The 5,381-nt window shown below is 32.7% G+C and overlaps 1 non-coding gene across 1 annotated transcript; it reads right to left on the bottom strand.

Annotated features, from left to right (window-relative positions):
• Window positions 1-1,574: 1,574 nt before the first annotated feature.
• On the bottom strand, window positions 1,575-1,680 carry LOC118490968. The gene has a single exon (XR_004890193.1). It is a non-coding gene; the product is annotated as a small nucleolar RNA R71 (small nucleolar RNA).
• Window positions 1,681-5,381: the final 3,701 nt, after the last annotated feature.

Genomic DNA, 5,381 nt, shown 5'->3' with positions numbered 1-5,381 from the left:
ACCTACTTCGAAGTGAAGATCCTTACGTTTTGGATCAGCGTAGCTTTTCTGCCTATCGCGGGCAGCCTTGAGACGTTCCCGGGAAGAGGTCGTATTTTTTCATCTTTTCTGGACCATTGGAGGCTAGGAGACATCAAGGAACAAGGAATACTCATTCACAAAGTGTTCTAACATCAAGATTTCCCCAATTGCTCTCGAAATCGCAACATATCTTCATCAAGCATGATCATGTGTGGCTAAAACCCTTGTAATCACAACCAAGGGCTAGGGTTTGTATGCCATTTAGTTCAATTTGAGTTGTTTATCTATGTTGGACATGAATTCATGGTGTTTGTTAGAGATCTATGACATTTTCCATGTTTTTATGTGTTATTTTATGTGTTGATTGTTCCTAAACGTTGTTTTCTTGAATCACTTCATCTATTTTGAGTTAATTGGTGTTTAATCATTGAATGTCAAGATATATGATTGAAGGTTATGTTAACATGTTTATATTTGATGGTGATCATTTTGTGGTAGCCTAATTACATCGGTGTTCAATCGTTGTAAGCTTAGATACACAAGTACAGGTCTTTCAATACTCAATTCGCATATGATGTCACAAGATTATGTCTATATAATCTACCAAACCAGATTCACAAACTTAAATTACTAATTGTGCTATCAAACTTGATACTTGGTTGTGCTCATTGTTACTTTATTGAATTTACAATTGTAGTTAATTCTAATATCTCAAACCAAAATACAGATCCAATTTTAAGTTTTTACCATGTTTTGCAATCGATTGGGATCTTACACCAACCACTAGCTCTTTGTGGTTCGACACCCTATTTGCCACTACTAGTTTAGGGTACTTAGGAGCATACAATCTTCTTATCTTTGATCGGTGCTTCGACGTCGATCAAATTTTGGCGCCGCTGCCAGGGAGCACGTGCGCTTGGTGTTTGTTTTTAGTTGATTGCTTTTCTGTTTTTGTTAAATATTGCTAAAAATCCAAAAATATCATAAGTCTTGTATCTTTTTACTCTTTGTTACGTTTGGTGTGGTGATTGCGCAGGTAGTAGTTTCATTGCATGCACACTAGACATTCTGGAAGATCATCACCATTAGCATTTGTCCATAGAGCAAGCTTGACTTCAAGTCCAATTTCTTCATACATTTCTGATTCGGAAGGGAGTGATACCGAAAGCACAAATATGGCAGGTGGTGAAGTTGATCCACCACTACCCGGAGTAGACACTCATTTCAGGCCGACGATCTTTAGAAACCCATCTCCAATTGTTACCCCGATTTTAAATGGGAGAGTATTTGAAATCCGGCCTCAGTACTTGGCTATTTTACCAACCTTTTGGGGAGTTGCATCAGACGAGCCTTACACACATTTGATTGACTATGTAGCTCCATTGGGAAACAAGGCTTTACACCCGAAGAGGTAAAATTACGTCTTTTTCAATTTTCACTCAAAGATAGAGCTAAACAATGGTTTTCAACTTTACCATCCGACAGTATTCGAACATGGGATGAAATGTAAAGAGCTTTTCTTGAGGAATACTATCCGATGAGTAAAACTAGTGAAGCTCGAAATGCTATCAAATCTTTTAGTCAACATGTTGGGGAAACATTTTATGAAGCCTTCAAACGTTTTAATGAAATGCTTAGAATGTGTCCTCATCATGACATCCCTAAATGGGATTTGGTCAAAAAATTTTATGATGGTTTAGTTACCGAGGATCAAAAAGTTGTTTTTGCATGTAGCGGTGGAACCTTTTTAACTCATGATGAGAATTATGAATTGGAACTTTTTAGAAACTTTAAGTAAAGGCTTAAAAACTCAAGCTTCTGCTGATCGAAGTGTTAAACCACATCAAATTAAAGTAGTAAATGACCAACCTAGTAATGAAAGGTTTGATGCATTAGAAAAGAAAATTGATATGATTTGCCAAAAGTTGGGAAAGGATGTTTCTCTTGTTTCGCAGGTACAAGAGTTATGTGAAATATGTGGAGATATGGGCCATGTTGCTTTTGATTGCCCGATGAATTTTGGAAGTAACGCAGGAGTTAATCAAGTATACGGGGAAATTGTCACGACCCCCGACCCCATCTAGCCGGAATCGGTGCCGTGAGCAGTCTAGTGGTACCGGTGATTATTTTAAAAACATTGCAGCGGAAATTTCATCAGGACCGTGAGTTAGGAAAAATATCAGAGTTTAGAAACACCGGATTTTAAAAAAAGATGGAATAAATTCCATGTTTTACAAAGGTAGCTTTTAAATAAAAACAATATTTCTTAATTTGAAAATAAGCCACTTCTTGAAGTCCTTCAGTGTCGGATCCAATCCTTGCTCCAATCTATTGTAATTACCTGAAACGCGTTTTAAAAAGATTTTGTCAGCGGGAAATACTGAGTGAATTATTCATTTTACTGAAAACGACACATTTGTTATAATTCACAGTGGTAAGATCTTTTACAATGTTTCTGATATCAACCAACTACCCACAGTACTTTACCACTCGACCCATTGGCCCATACGTCCAATGGTGTCTGTGATTATGGTCATATCACCCAATGGCTGCCCCAATGGTGAAGATTATCAAGTAATGTGCACAATACCCCACATACCGGCTGTAACTTGGTGATTACATAAACTTAATCACTGTAAGTTATAATTATAAAAATAATTTGGAGTATTGTAAACAAATAAACAGCTCACAAACTGTGAGAAAAGTTTATAAAAGAAGAATAACTCACGAATCATCATGCAGGATTGAGTTAACAAACTTCTTGATTCTACTTTTCCCGATAATTAAGCATGTACTTTATTATTCTGGATCTTCTGATGATTTAATAGTTTGCTTGATTGTAAGGGTGTAGTTGGGAGTGTTTTTGGTGGTTTAACAGAATAGAATACGTATTGGTGTAAAACCCAAATCAAACCTTAACGGTAGTCATGAGATTCGAACCTTAACGAATTTCACAAAAACTGGGTTAATGATCAATACAGCAGTTACGATAATTTCCCGAGATCAAATTCTCACAATGAATGACCAAGTGCAATACTTCAACTCATTTATCAAAATGACAAACGACAAAGTATAGTACTTCAACTCATTATCGAATTATCGACAACGACAAAGTACAATGCTTCAACTCATTTATCGGATTACCGACAAACGACAAAGCATAACCCAATGTGGGCGGCACTTAGGCATTCCTTGGATATATTGATCACTCGGAAAATGAATCGTAATAGCGATTGAGTGATTATTGGTTAGAACACCAACGTATAGAGAGAAGAAGAAGAGAAATGAGCAAAGAAAAATGAATCCTAAGCTTCTTATTTATAGCAAGCAAGCAGGCAGCTCAATTCATTTTCTGTTCGATGTGGGATTCAAGTGACGTGCTTGCTAGCTAGCTTGACGTGCTAGCTAGCTAGCTTAGTTATTTTATTTCAGCTGCTTAACTCGTTTTTCTTGTATAACTTTTAAAATATAACGTTTTATAAAACGACGAATATGTCTTTAGAACGAGCATATTTTTATCTACGTTTTAACCTAAGTTTCATTAAAAACGGAGTAAGGAAAAAAAATAATATATTTTATTATTAATATTAAACGTTCTTATACGACCTCATATATATCTATTTTTAATAGACCTTACTTAGCTTAATTAATCTTGTTAGCTTAATTAATATTGATTAACTGATTAATTAATCATACTAAACTTAATTAGGGTTTCCTTATTGCATAATTATCATACTAAATATTAATTTTTTTGTGAGGGTTGTTACATCCTCCCCACCTTAATAAAAATCTCGTCCTCGAGATTTGAACTATGATATTTTCTTGGGGTTATGTTTCTTCTTTTAATTAAGAGGAATAATGTAGCGTGGAATGGAATCAAAAGATATTTTGAGGGGTATGAGCATTTTTAAAAATAAAAATGATTTATAGAAACAATTGGATTTAATATCCGAAATGAACTTACTTTGATCAATTTTGAGGGAGATTCTGAATTGATAAATATCTATTTGTGAATGGAAATATGGAAAATAATTTGTTAATGATTATCCAAAAATCAATATCGTTTACTTAAATGGTAATAGAATTTAGTGTATCGTAATCTGAGTACATAATTGTACCAAGAATATGACAAATCAAACGAATGACTTATGAATAGGATTTAACACAGGCTACAGCTCTATTCGGATGCTACAAAGTGTTTGTAATGATTGAAAGAATTCAATGATGATCGAACAAATTCACCGTTGTTCGAAATCGAGAGTTTCAAGGAAGCGAATTTGGATATTTCAAAAGATGAAATGTTTAAACGAATGAGATGAAATGGTATAGTTTTTCAAGGTGATTGGGTTCAAGCCAAAAGATATATGATCTATAGATTCTTAAAATGAATGTGAAGAACTTTTTGGAATTAGTAAAATTCTTTGTCAGAAGAAAACTTACCTTGATTGGTACCTAAGGAAGACTTAGAATTGACGGGTTCAAAAGCATGAAAAATGATTTGTCAAACAGTAAATTATGATATGAGAAATTCTATGTGTTGAGATGAGTTAATTGCAAAGATACACCAAAGGACAATAGAGTTAGTGTATTAGAGTTCCAAATTGTTTTAAATGGTGAAATAATGTGATAGTACAATATTAGTGACTATATGCTATGTCCTAGAGATGAAAATATAATAAAAAAATAAGTTGTTTTGACATGACTAACCATTATATTATATTTGTAAAGTCAATGTAATATATATTATTTGTTTCGCATTTTTACTATATGTAAATGGTTACTACTTTCAAATAAATATTATTTTAGTATTTATTATACTATGTAAAATAACTTATATTTATTATGTAATATAGATTACAAAATACTGTAGTGAAGTTATTACATTTACAAAATATTTTAGTATTATGATTTTGTAAAAGAATCACTATTATTTATAACTTTTAAATGAAAGTTGTGAATAAAAGGGGTAAAAGTATTTGTAAAATATTTTATATAACACTGGGTCAATTCTATGTGATTACTTATTTTTATTTTGAAACCATATAGCGTTGTAAAATGTAGTTACAAATGTTGTGGTGACTATTCTTTATGTATTACAATGTTCTTCTAACCCAATGTAGTCGCTGACTACTATATTATTCTTATATGGTTATTTTCTTGCTAGAGTGTTATAGTACATAGTTATCACAAAATATGTGATACATAATTATTTGTATAATTTTATTCGTCCCTCTAATTCTGGTATTGTTTTATAAAAATATGTCTTCTCTTTTTAGTACAAAGTAAAATATTTTTATATATAATTAAAATTTACTAAATAAGTATGATGACTTAATTAACTAGTCATTATCACGGCGGAT

Source organism: Helianthus annuus, chromosome 3 (genome assembly GCF_002127325.2).
Source record: "Helianthus annuus cultivar XRQ/B chromosome 3, HanXRQr2.0-SUNRISE, whole genome shotgun sequence".
NCBI classification, from domain to species: Eukaryota; Viridiplantae; Streptophyta; class Magnoliopsida; order Asterales; family Asteraceae; genus Helianthus; species Helianthus annuus.
Note: the sequence above shows the minus strand (reverse complement) of the source record. Positions and strands in the feature narration are given on the sequence as shown.